Genomic DNA, 14,137 nt, shown 5'->3' with positions numbered 1-14,137 from the left:
CCGTCTCAGCCTCAAACGTTCTCCAGCCGGCGCACGCGATCGGTCTACAGCCGGTAGGTATCTCGGCGTCGCACAGAATTGCGTCTTCACCAGACGATCATGGGTATGTTCCAGCTGCCGAGTCGAGTCAGATCGGCGCGATTTCTTCCCATGGGCGTGTTCCAGCTGCCGGGTCGGGTCAGATCGGCGCGATTTCTTCCGCTGCACAGCAGATCGCCGAGCCGTTCATCCGTTACCCACCATCACAGCAGTCTGGGAGCAGCGCCGGTCACGGGTTGCCGAACTTTGCCGCTGGTGGACTTCCGGCAGTAGCGTCTTCACAGCATCATGGGGGACAGTCTCTTCCTCAAGTATATCCGGTTCAGCCCCAGTTTCGAATGGGTGAATCCATTGAAGAAAATCCCATGGTATTTAGACAGAAAAATTCCAGATCTGAATCTCATGGGGAACTCCAACAACAATTAGCTAGTCTTCAGCAACAGATGGTCGCCCTGGGAGCCCGATTGAATGGCCATGATTCTTCCCCGATGTATTCAGAAAATCCGGTATCAATGTTTCCTACTCCAACTTCTAATCTTTTATCTGGAACAATTGGAAATTCTGCAAGAATGATCACAGGAGAGAAGTTGAATGGGCAAAATTACTTCTCTTGGTCCCAAACCATTAAAATGGTTCTTGAGGGACGCCATAAGTTTGGAACTGGGGAATCCAAAACGTGTCTGGAAGGCAGAGGATTCTTTGCTCCGCTCAATGTTAATTAGTAGTATGGAACCACAAATCGGGAAACCCTTACTCTATTCAGCCACTGCCCGGGATATTTGGGATGCAGTCCGAAGGTTATATTCGAGGCGTCAGAACGCATCCCATCTGTATACTCTACGTAAACAGGTTCACGAATGCAAACAGGGGAGCATGGATGTAACATCATACTTCAGCAAGATGTTGTTGTTATGGCAAGAAATGGATCTATGTCGGGAGATCATCTGGACCTGTCCACAAGATGGAATTCAATACTCCAAGATAGAAGAGGTTGAGCGTGTGTATGATTTTCTTGCCGGGCTACACCCCAAATTTGATACAGTTCGAAGTAGAATACTAGGGCAGAAACCAATTCCGTCTCTCATGGAGGTATGTTCAGAAGTTAGATTGGAAGAAGATAGATCAAGTGCAATGAATGGGCCAAGTGTTATCACTATAGAGTCAGCTGCCTTCAGGGTGAAGTCCACTGGAGCTGATGGTGACAAGCAGAATAGTAAAACACCCCCAGTTTGTGAGCATTGTAAAAAACAGTGGCATACGAAGGATCAGTGCTGGAAATTGCATGGTCGCCCTCCAAATGGTAAACGTCGCCCTCCGAATGACAAGTCGAGATCTGGGCGTGCTCTAGTGGGTGAATCAGTTGAGGGGACTGCACAACCTCAAACACAGCTTCCAGTGACTAATCCTGGGGATTCAGGTACCGTAGGAATCGGAACAGTTGCTCAATCAGGTAATCCTCAATCCTTGAGTTTCCTTGCTGAGGGGAATGAGTTATGGATTCTAGATTCAGGAGCAACCGATCACTTGACTGGCTCATCCGACCGATTTCTCTCATACTATCCAAGTGCTGGAAATGAGAGGATTCGAATTGCGGATGGGTCCTTCGCTCCTGTTGCTGGAAAAGGCAGACTATCACCATTTCATGGATTAACTCTGCAAAATGTCTTACATGTGCCCAAAATCTCTTACAATTTATTATCAATAAGCAAAATAACAAAAGATTTGAACTGTAGAGTTGTCTTCTCACCAGATACTGCTTTGTTTCAGGACTTGAGCTCGGGGAGGACGATTGGCACTGCCCGATATGACAGAGGCCTATATTTCCTTTCTACAGATGCTTCCTCCAGAAGCTTGTTTAGGACTAGCCTTTTATCTTCGTTTGCTATATCTGAAACAGATTATTTATTGTGGCATTTTCGTCTTGGACATCCTAGTTTTCAATATATGCGGTATTTGTTTCCTCATTTATTCTATAATGTGAATGTTTCTTCATTATCTTGTGATGTCTGTATACGTGCTAAACAACATCGCGTGTCATTTGTTTCTCAGCCCTATAAGCCTACCCAGCCTTTCCACCTGGTTCACAGTGATGTTTGGGGTCCCTCGAACATCAATACCCTGTCTGGTAAACGGTGGTTTGTAACTTTCATTGATGATCATACCCGACTTACATGGGTATATCTTCTTGCTGATAAGTCCGAGGTTTTATCTACCTTCAAACAGTTCTATACCACTGTATTAACACAATTTAACACAAAGATTGCCATTCTTCGAAGTGACAATGGTCGTGAGTTTGTCAACCACACCTTCCAGGAATTCCTAGTGTCAAAAGGGATCATCCATCAAAACTCGTGTGCATATACTCCACAACAAAATGGGGTAGCTGAACGAAAAAATCGCCATCTTATTGAAGTGGCTCGTTCTTTGATAATTCCAGCATCTCTTCCTTCGTACCTGTGGGGAGATGCGATTCTTACCGCAGCTCATCTAATTAATAGAATGCCTTCCCGAGTCCTAAAGTTTCAAACCCCTCTTGAGTGCTTCAAAGAGTCCTATCAGTCTACCCGTCTTATTCCTGAGGTTCCTCTTCGTGTGTTTGGGTGTACAGCCTTTGTCCATACTCATGGTCCACATCGGACTAAGTTTGCTCCACGAGCTAAAACATGTGTGTTTGTCGGGTATCCTCTTCATCAGCGAGGCTATAAATGCTTCCATCCATCTTCCAGAAAATATTTTGTTACTATGGATGTCACGTTCCTTAAAGACAAACCGTTCTTTCCCGTTAGTCATCTTCAGGGGGAGACCACGAATGAAGAGACTAACAATTCCACGTATTCCATACCCATTAGCCTCAACTTTGAGCCTAGTCCGGATATTCCTGAATCTGAGCTTAGTCCCAATATTCCTGGACCTAGTCTACCTAGTCTTGAACCTAATTCGGCTCCTGTTGTTCCCGTGTCGGTTCTTCCTACTAAACAAGTGCCCTGGATAACGTATTATAGGAGGAATCTCAGAAAGGAAATTCAGGAAACCTCTGGTGTTCCATCGGAAAGTGTCCAAGCGTCAGAACCAGCACAAGTCCAAGATCCCGTTGTCTCAAAGGTGAGTCTTGAAGAAAAGTCTGGGAACATAGAAAGTGACGAAATGAGCTCAGAGAAGGTTGAAATGTCAGGAAGGTATGAGATGCTTAAAAATCCTCAAGAGGATGCAGAATTGTCTCAAAAGTCCGATACTGAAGAGAGACAGACGAAAACTGACAACTATGATAACACCCTGGATATGCCAATTGCTCTGAGAAAGGGAACCAGGTCATGTACAAAATACCCTTTGCATAGTTTTCTGACCTATAATAACTTATCTCCTGTTTTTAAGGCTTTTACTACTCAGCTAGATGCTCTAACAATACCTACCAGTGTACATGCGGCCATGGAAGTTCCCGAATGGAAAGCAGCAGTAATGGAGGAAATGAGAGCTCTTGAGACAAATAAGACTTGGGAGTTAGTAGCTCTCCCTAGAGGTCACAAAACAGTTGGTTGCAAATGGGTGTTCACAGTGAAGTATAAGTCTGACGGAACACTTGAGAGATATAAAGCCAGGTTAGTTGCTAAAGGATTCACTCAGACGTATGGAATTGATTATTCATAAACTTTTTCTCCAGTAGCTAAGTTAAACACGATTCGTGTTCTTCTGTCTGTCGCCGTGAATAAAGATTGGCCCCTACATCAACTAGATGTAAAGAACGCATTCCTAAATGGTGAGTTGGAAGAGGAAGTTTATATGAGTCCACCTCCAGGTTTTGAAGCTAAGTTTGGGAATCATGTTTGCAAACTCAGGAAGTCTTTATATGGGTTGAAGCAGTCTCCTAGGGCATAGTTTGACAGATTCACCGTGTTTGTTAAGTCCCAAGGGTTTGTTCAGGGACATTCTGATCATACCTTGTTTACCAAAAAATCACCCTTAGGAAAGATTGCTGTGTTGGTAGTGTATGTTGATGACATCATCCTATCAGGGGATGATACGGCAGAAATTGCTAAGCTAAAACAAAGGATGGCGAGTGAATTTGAAATTAAGGATCTTGGTAGTTTAAGGTATTTTCTAGGGATGGAAGTGGCAAGATCGAAAGCAGGAATATCTGTTTCTCAGCGGAAGTACACGATGGACTTGTTAAAAGAAACAGGAATGACCGGATGCAAACCTATTGACACCCCTATTGAGGTCAATAGCAAACTGAAAAATGTTTTGGAAGGAGTTCCTGTGAATAAGGAGAGGTATCAACGTCTAGTAGGAAAACTGATTTACTTGTCTCATACTAGACCCGACATCTCCTATGCTGTGAGTGTAGTAAGTCAGTTCATGCAAAGTCCATATGAGGAGCACATGGAAGCTGTGACTCGAATTTTGAGATATTTAAAGTCCACCCCTGGGAAGGGCTTGGTATTCAGGAAACATGGCACACGAAGCATCGAGGCATATACTGACTCAGATTGGGCCGGATCTGTGACTGATAGAAGGTCAACCTCAGGGTACTGTACCTTTGTATGGGGAAACTTGGTAACTTGGCGGAGTAAAAAACAGGGTGTAGTGGCCAGAAGTAGTGCTGAGGCAGAGTATAGAGCTATGAATCTGGGAGTGTGTGAAGAAATATGGTTGCAGAAAGTTTTATCTGATCTTCACGAGAGTAGTCCTGGGCCTATGAAGCTGTATTGTGATAATAAGGCTGCCATCAGTATTGCAAACAATCCCGTACAACATGATAGAACCAAACACGTTGAAATTGATAGGCACTTTAATAAAGAAAAGTTAGACTGCGGATCTATTTGTATTCCCTATGTACCTTCAGTCCAACAGATCGCCGATGTCTTTACAAAAGGGTTATCAAGGCAGACGTTTGAAGCTTGTATTAGCAAGTTGGGCCTTGCTGATATCTATGCCCCAACTTGAGGGGGAGTGTTGAAATATGTTAAATTAGCCTTAAGGGCATTTTTGTCTTTTTACTATATTTGCTAAATTAGGGTTTCACATTATTCTATTTATATCTAAGGTTGGGTCTATTGTAAAGTGACATAAAATAATAAGTTCTTTTCTATCGTGGTTTTTCTTCCCTGAATTAGGGTTTTCCACGTAAACTCCTTGTGTTATCCTCTTTCCCTATTTCAATATAATTAAATCTAGCTTCACCCATAAGCTTAAGATTTTGGTCAATCGATGATTTAAGACGTACAAAATGCCAAACATCTGAAAAATAACTCCCAAACAAAATTTGTAAACTCACACTACCAAAGGATATAATCCAGATCTTCCTCTGCCTTCCAACAAAAAATACACCTGAACAGCCCAACAAGCAAAGGTAACCTCCTCACAAGCCGATCCATCATATTAGCACGACCATGTAGAATTTGCCAGGTAACGAACCTCACTTTCCTAGAAATCTCAATCCTCCAAAGAACCGAAAAGACTGAATCATCTAAGGGAGAATGATCAACAGACTATAAAGAAAGGGCTTACACGAAAACCCATCCAAAGGACTGGGTCTCCTAACCCTCACATCTCTTCTCCCACGGCTAAAAGAGTGACCCTCGAGTAAAGAAAGAAGAGAGGCCACCTCCTAATTGTTTGTCAATGGCTTCAAAGACTGATTTTTTCCAATATGGTAATGGGAGATTTTTTTTTTTTTATCCAGCCACCATAACACTTGATAACTTCCATTTTGGAGTGAAATCGACTGGACCATCTCACAATTTTAAGGTGCAAATCGTCAAATACATTCCATTTTATGAGACTCTAGGTCTTTGGTTCCCTTGATCAAAGTCTTATCATCCATAAATGCATTATTTGACAAAGGAGTCAGATAAAAGTCTTCAAGAACAATTTTATCTTCATCCAAGAGTAATGTGCTTTGATTCTGGTAACTACCAAGATAGAATCAAGGTGTAAATTCACCAACTCCTCCTTTCTAACCCAAACAGAGAATTTTTAACGCAGGACTTATCCAATGCAACTCTTGGAGTAGATGAAATCAAGATTGCAGGGCTGGAAGGATCCATTGGACAAGAGAATGAGAAAATCACTTATCATTTCCCATAATACAAGCCATCCTCTTTTCTTAAAACCAGCTGGAACATGTAAGTTTGATCTCCCACCATAAAGCACACTCCAAAAACCAGGCCTTCTGAGTACGAAATTTTGCTAGCCAAAACACTTCTAGATCATTTCTATCTTTCTTTTGAAAGAATTCCTTGATCGGAGACCGAAGCATTTCCACTAAGCTTTCTTCAAACCATTGCAAAGAGAATAAAGATACAGAAATCTTCCTCTTAAAATTTGAATCTTCCCGGATAAAACTGTTCTTCTCATGCCAAATGCCGAAATAAATATTCCTAATACAACAACTTTTGATTTCCATATTCAAAAATAACTTTGAAAGCTTTGAACAAAAACTTGGAAAGAATGAGCAAAAAGGCAAGAAAGAAATCTAGATGGCTATGGAGGTTGACCGGAGGGGAGGCTAGCTGTAGCCGTAGGAAGGTAGGGAGGAAGAAGAGAAGAAAGGAGAGAGGGAAGTGGAGAGAGGGGAGACCATACCTTCTCTGTCCTTCTCTGTTTAAGAATTTCTTAACTCTTTTATTGTACTAGAAAATGTTAATCTCTCTTATTTCTCTTAGGAGGAAATGATTTCCTAACTAGAGGAACACCCCATTACAAATAAGGAAAAAATAAAATACAGCAAATATAATATAATAAATACAATGGGGAATTTCACAAAAAATGAAATAATCAACGCTCCCCCTCAAGCTGGTTTGAAGATATCATTCATGGTCAGCTTGTCAATCAAATTGTTGAATTGCCATCTTGGAAGACCTTTAATTAATGCATTGCAATTTGCTCTGTTGTCGGAAGGTAAGGAATGAAGTGTTTATCAATTTCAATATGTTTCGTCCAATCATGAAGGACTGGATTGTGAGCGATGGAAATTGTTGACTTGTTATCACGATAAATGCATATGGACATTGTCTAAGAGAATTTCAATTCTTCCAATAGTTTTCTTATCCATATGCCCTCACAAAGACCAAGGGTTAAAGCCCTAAATTCTACTTCAGTGCTACTTCTTGCAACCACACTTTGTTTTTTTACTTTGCCAAGTAACTAGATTTCTTCTAACAAAGCAATAACCCAAAGTGGATCTTCTATCAATCTTGTTGCCTACCCAATCAACATCAATGTAAACCTCAACATATAGGTGGTCATGCTTCTTAAATAATATACCTTTTCCTGGAGTACCTTACAAATATCTCAAAATTTTATAAATTGCTTCAAAGTGAACTGGCCAAGAGCATGCATGAACTGACTTACCATACTAACTGCAAAAGCAATGTCAAGTTGTGTGTGAGAGGTATATAAGTCTCCCCACAAGTCTCTAGAACTTTTCTTTTTCTTTTACCTTTTTTTCAGTTGCATCTACCAATTTTAAATTTTGCTCGATGGAAGTTTTTGCTATCTTGTAACCAAGTAAACCTATCTCGTTTAGTAGGTCAAGAATATACTTCCTTTGATTGACAAGAATGTCACTTTTGGACCTGACAAACTCCATGCCAAGGAAATACTTTAAGGTTCCCAAGTCCTTGATTTGGAAATCATTAGCAAGTTTTTTCTTCAAGATATTCAGTCATGTCTCATCATTACTTGTAAGTATGAAATCATCAACATACACTATCATAACAACAACCATGTCATTTCCAGTATGTTTATGGAACATAGTATGATCAACTTGACTTTGACTGAATCCATAGCTCGTGACTGACTTTCCAAAACATTGCTCTAGGAGATTGTTGAAGGTCGTATAATGATTTCTTTAACTTGCACACTTTGTTAACCCCGAGATCTACCTCAAAACCAAGTGGCAAGTCCATAAATATCTCTTCTTCAAGATCTCGTTGAGAAAGGCATTCTTAACATCAAGTAGATAAAGAGGTCAATCAAAATTGACTGCAACAGACAACAGGATTCTGATAGAATTAATTTTAGCAACTAGAGAAAATGTTTCTTGATAATCAATTCCATAGATTTGAGTGAACCCCTTGGCAACTAATCTGGCCTTGTAAATTTCAATCCTTCCATCAGCTTTACATTTTACAATGAACACCCATTTGCATCCCACTGTTTTCTTATTTTTTGGTAGTTCAACTATGTCCCATGTGCAATTTTATTTCAGCACATCAATCTCTTCCATCACTGCTAATTTCCAATTTGAATCATTCAGGGCCTCCTGTATATTCCTTGGAACAAATATGCTAGTTATTTTGGATGTGAAGGCTTTATGACAATCGGACAATCTTTGATAAGAAAGAAAGTTTGCAATGGGATATTTGGTACATTTACAAATACCTTTCCAGAACAATTGGAATGTCATGATCGGACATCAAGTAAAGAATTATGAAGAGATGAAGAACTAGGGGAACAGGAGTAGAGTGTCTAGTACCTGGATCTTCAAAATTATTCATCAGAATTAGATTGATCCTGTGATAAGTCAATTGTCTAATCTCGATTTCTTTGAGTCAAGTTTCTTCTAGTATAAACCTAAAGTTCAAGGTTTCGACTTCTTGAGTTAGATTCCCTCTGAAGAAGAACTTCCCACACTTGGCATCAAAGGACTAGAACTCATAATTTCATAACCAATGATGTTTTGGAGAGGTGAAGTGTCCCAAAAATTATCTTCAAGGTTAGATCTCTCCCCCAAAGAGAATTTGGGCTAAAAATGGTTGATTTTCCAAAAAAGATAAATCCATACTCTCAAAATACTTGTTGATCAAAGGATCAAAACATTTGTAAGCCTTCTTATGAGAGATATAGCCTACAAAAAAGCATTTAATGGCTCGAGGATCAAGTTTAGTTCAAGAAAGGGTAGGAGTATGGACATGAGTAGTACACCTAAATAATTTTATTGGTAAATCAGAAAACAATCAAACATTAGGAAAAAAAATCTTTGAAGTGACTCAAAGGAGTTCTAAAATTCAAAATCTTAGACAACATTCCATTGATCAGGTATATAGCTGTAAGGATTGCATCATCCCACAAATATTTTGGAACATTCATAGAAAACATAAGGGCACAAGCAACTCAGGTGTCTATTTTTTCGCTCAACAATGTCGTTTTGTTAAGGAGTGTCGCGACATTTAGCTTGATGAAAAATACCCTTATCTTGTAAAAATTTGATTAATTGCTCATTGAAATATTCTGTGTCATCATCAGAGTGAAGAATGCGAATTTTAGTTTGAAATTGAATCTCAATCATATCGTAAAACCGAACAAAAACCTCTTTTACCTCAAACTTTTTTGTTAACAGATAAAGTCAAGTTAAACGAGTGTGATCATCTATAAAGGTAACAAACCAACGCTTACCACTATGAGTCAAAACTTTAGACGGACCCCAAACATCAGTATGAATTAAGGAAAAAGTATGAATTAAGGAAAAATGTGATGAAGCCTTGTAAGGATTAGGCAAATAAGTGGATCGACGATGTTTGGCAAAAATACAACTTTCACGTTGAAAAACTGAACAATCAAATTCTTTAAATAAATCAGGAAACAGATACTTTAAGTAGAAGAAATTTGGATGCCTTAATCTACGATGCCAAACCAATATAGTTTCTTTACCATAAGGAGAATAGACACTACTCAAGCCCTAAACATTTTTATGACTAGTTGAAACTTCATCAAAGTAATAGAGACCATCAATCGTCCTAGCACTTCCAATCGTCCCCCCTCCCCCAGTTCGAATCTTGAAAGATACAATAAGTTTCACAAAAATAACATGATAGTTAGCATCCTTAGTGATTTTATTAACGGATAACAAATCGCAAGGTAATTTTGGAACATAAAGGACAGAACGTAATGTAAGTTTTGTAGTCAAAGGAATAGTTCATTTTCCTACAATTGAGGTGGAGCTATCATCATCAATACAAATTTTTTTTTATTGCAATACACAGAAGCATATGATTCAAATAAACAAGAGGAACTAGCCAAATGATCAGAGGCTCCAAAATCTATAATCCACGAAGAAGAGCTGAGGCAAGAGAGAACTTGAGGACAAGTACCTAATTTTGCCAAGGAAACACTAGGATTACTGGATGATGGGTTGGTCTTTAGCAGCTTCAGAATTGGGTCAATTTGCTTTTTATTAAATAGGCTGGAGTCAACAACATTAGTATTAAAGGTATGCTGAAGGGAATTTCTCTCACCTTGCTTAGAACTTTTCCAATCCACAAGTTTTCCATGAAGTTTCCAACAAGATTCATGCGTATGTCAAGGTTTATTGCAACAATCGCACCAGACACGAGGCTTTTCGTGTGGCTTGTTGGATTGATCAAAAGCCTTCATTGCAGTATTTTCAGTCACCAACGCAGGGCATTTAACTAAACGAATTGTTTTTTTTTTTTGCCAATCATAACATTCATACGGCTTTCCTCCCTGCGAACTTCAAAAAAAACATCATTAATAGTTGGAAAAGTAGTTTTCTTAAATATCCTACCTCTAACTTCATCAAACTCAACATTGAGACCGGCAAGGAATTTGTAAATGCAACCATCTTCAATAGTTTTCCTATAATGCTTTTGGTCCTCTGTAGAAATCTACTCATACGTATCAAAGAGGTGAAGGTCTTGCCAATTCCTTTTTAGAAAGTGAAAGTATTATGTAACTAAGTTACCTCCTTGTCGTATATAACCTAATTTAAAATTCAACTCAAACATCTGTGACTTATTGCCCAAATCAGAATACATATGAGTCACACTATCCCATAATTCCTTGGCAATAAAGTAACACATATACTTACAGTTGATGTCTTCAACCATGGAATTTACAAGCCAAGTCATAACCATGGAGTTTTCAACGTCCCACCCTACAAATGAAAGGCCATCTAGACTGGGGGTGGTTGTTTCTCCAGTGATGTAATCAATCTTCCCTTGTCCATGAATATACATCCAAATACTTTAGGACCAACGAAGAAAATTATCACCATTAAGTCAAATGGTGGTTATTTGGACAGTGGGACCATTGGTATAGATGTGATTGTCAAAGGCTTTAATGATAGGTATCTTAGTGTTTGACATATTGTTGAAGAAACAAAGACCAAAAAAACCAGTAGTTCTAGAAAAGAAAATTAAAAAATTAAAAAATAAAAAATAAAAACACCAAACAATGGCTAAACAAACCAGCAAAGGAAAGAGACAGCTTGCAGACACCGGCGAACAGCAGCGACAGGCGGCAGTGAGCGGCGGCAAGTGGCGGACAGCGATGCATACTAGATTGGCCAGTGGAGATAATCTACAGACGAGTGTTGATACCCAAAAAACGCGACAAAACGAGTGGGTAGGATGTGCACGTGGCTGGAATGAGATGACTGACGGAGATGCGATCGACCAACGGAGATGCGATTGGCCGGTGGCTAAGACGCGATGTCCGACGGAGCTTCAAGTGATCAGCGGCGGCAGCGAACGAACGAATGTCGATCGACAGCAGTGGCAGCAGCAAGGCTAGGGGTTTTGAGGTTTTCAGAAAATTAGGGTTTTAGGGTTTTTTTGGGGTTTCAAAATACTTGCTGCTCTGATACCATGCTGGAAAATATTAATTTCTCTCTTATTTCTCCTAGGAAGAAAGGTTCTCAAAGGAACACTCCATTACAAATAAGGAAAAATAAAATTAAATATAGCAAATAAAATACAATAAATACAATGGAGAATTTCACAAAGAAGGAAATAATCAACATATTGTTTTAGTCTATTCCTCAAGAATATTTCCTTCAAGAACCTCGTTCTCCAAGTTCGGTCTTCAGTCATAGTCCTGAGTCTTGCTCTAAGTTCGTCAGTTTTGTTTCTAAGTCAAGGTCCTTGTCAATTAAAAGCCAAGTTATATTATGGCATTTTTGTCTTGGTCATCCAAATTTCTTGTACCTCGAAAAATTGTTTCCCAATTTATTTATCAATAGAAAACCGAGCTTTTATCAATGTGAAACATGTCAATCTCCAAACACACAAGAAATGATTATCCTCGTGTGCCTTATCAATCTTCAAAATCTTTTTCATTTATTCACAGTGATATTTGGAGGCCCTCAAAAGTAAACAATATCTCAGGTGCTTGGTGGTTCCTCACCTTCATTGATGATCATACCAGAATGACTTGGACCTTTCTAATGAAGGACAAATCTAAGCTAGTGTAGTTATCCACACACCCAAAAACAAAAAAATGTTGTCTCCTCTCTCCTCTCTCCTCTCTCCTCTCTCCCCTTCCCTTCCTCCGGCACCCTATTCCGACCTAACTCCCCGCCCTCTCTCCATCTCCAACCAAGCTTTGCCTATTCCCACCAACCTCAACCCTCACCTGCGACCCTCGACTCATTGATCTCTCATAGCCCATCCATCGATCCTTCCCTCCAAGCCTAACTTAGCCATCGAAGTTATCAGCTGCAAAATTAAGGACAGCCACTTTTGTGCCCTCATCCAAGCTGGTTCAGTAATCATAGAAGATGTGGAAGCCAAAAAGAAAATTTCCTTGTCAAAATCACAACTACTTTGGTTTGTGGAGAATATCTCGACCCTTTCAAAACTTCCAACATCTAGCTTCTTTGTCAAAAGCAAGCAAGACGCTTCTGGCGTAACCAAGATTTCTGAAATCAGAAGCTACTCAAACTGGTTTTTAAGAAGTGTAGTGTGACCTGCAGTTAGAGGACGATTCTTCATTCACGTTCCTTCAGGAACTCTTAATTCAGGTTGGTATTCCTTCCTTACCTTGTTAAATGATGCTTTGTCCCTCTTTGAAGTTGAACAGATGACAAAAAACCCTCACTCAACCTCAATCTCCTATGTAGACATAGTAAGTGGAAGATTGATTAAGTCTGTTTTTCCAGAAAAACAGAGTCCCCTGCCCCCTCAGAACACCAAAAAACAGAGCAAATCTAATTTTTGGGTTCAAAAACATCAGGATGTCCTCAAAGAAGATTTCAGCAAACTGTGGGTAGTCAGCCATCTTTGTGAATTCAATGAATGGAAGGAAGTCTCAAAGGTACTAAGACAGTGGTCTAAGTCTAAAATTCTCATCAATCCTCTTTCAGCTGAATCAGCCCTATTAAAGCTGGAAAAGGGGAATTTGGAAGACTTGATCGAACATCCAAGTGTGTGGCAAAGAATAGAACATCTTCACCTAAAGATTGAAAGGTGGAACACCAAATTACACAGCCGGCCAAGGGTAGTTAAAGGATATGGAGGTTGGATTTCAATTAAAAATCTACCTTTAGAATTTTGGTGCAAGCAAATATTTGAAGCAATTGGTGCTTATTTTGGTGGATTAGAAGCAATTGCCATAGAAACTTTAAACCTCTTAAATGTGGCAGAAGCTAAAATTCAAGTTAAGGAAAATTTATGTGGGTTTATACCAGCAACTCCAGAAATTTCAGATGAAAACAGGGGAAGCATCTTCCTTCATTTTGGTGATATTGAATTTTTAAACCCTCCTAAGAAGGCCAAGAGGTTTTTTAATGAAAAGAATCTCTCAAATCCAGTAGACAAAGCTAGATTTAATCAAGTATTGATAGATGAAGGATTATGTGATTCAAATGAGGGTGAGCAATAGTCCTTCCTCAAGACAGCAGTCAATCACCTGAACTTTACTAGAAATCCCCTGTTTTCAAAGGGAATTTTGTCCCAAACGGCGATGGAAGATGTTAAACAACCGGAAAAGGAGATTCAAGAAACTTCCCCATTAAAAAAGTCGACTCCGGTGACTTTTCAGACAGATGGTGGAGTAGTCAGCCCGTCGGAAGCTATTATTGGTGAAGTTCAATTTGGACCTTCCCCTAACCGGTTTAGTGTGAACAACAAGAAAGAGAAAGAAGTGGAGTCATTAAGAGGTGAGAAGGAGTATCATTTATTGAAGAGAGAAGCTATAGTAAATCCAACTCATTCTAAAGGAAGTCCAACGGTTTCTACACTACCAATGGCCTCTTTAATCTCCTCTCTCGAAATACCAACGGCCTCCAATTCAAATTTATCCTTTGAGGAAGTCCAACAATCTATTTCATTAAAGCAAGGAGATTTTTTATTAATGGACA

General features: G+C 39.5%; 1 protein-coding gene across 10 annotated transcripts in view; it reads right to left on the bottom strand.

Moving 5' to 3' along the window:
• The window catches only part of LOC120077090 (putative DNA helicase MCM9), a 62,886-nt gene that overhangs the window by 35,453 nt on the left and 13,296 nt on the right, over positions 1 to 14,137 (bottom strand). The window contains exon 1 of one of the 10 annotated variants that reach the window (XM_090314090.1): positions 10,275 to 10,901. The exons of the other annotated variants lie outside the window; for them this stretch is intronic. The gene's annotated coding sequence lies outside the window, so the exon portion shown is untranslated. Of the gene's footprint in view, positions 1 to 10,274; positions 10,902 to 14,137 lie in introns of those variants that run through there. 10 annotated transcript variants of the gene reach the window in all.

The sequence above is a fragment of the Benincasa hispida genome, chromosome 5 (genome assembly GCF_027475165.1).
Source record: "Benincasa hispida cultivar pf3 chromosome 5, pf3_genome.v1.1, whole genome shotgun sequence".
In the NCBI taxonomy this organism is placed as follows: domain Eukaryota; kingdom Viridiplantae; phylum Streptophyta; class Magnoliopsida; order Cucurbitales; family Cucurbitaceae; genus Benincasa; species Benincasa hispida.
This window is presented reverse-complemented; position numbering and strand designations above follow the sequence as displayed.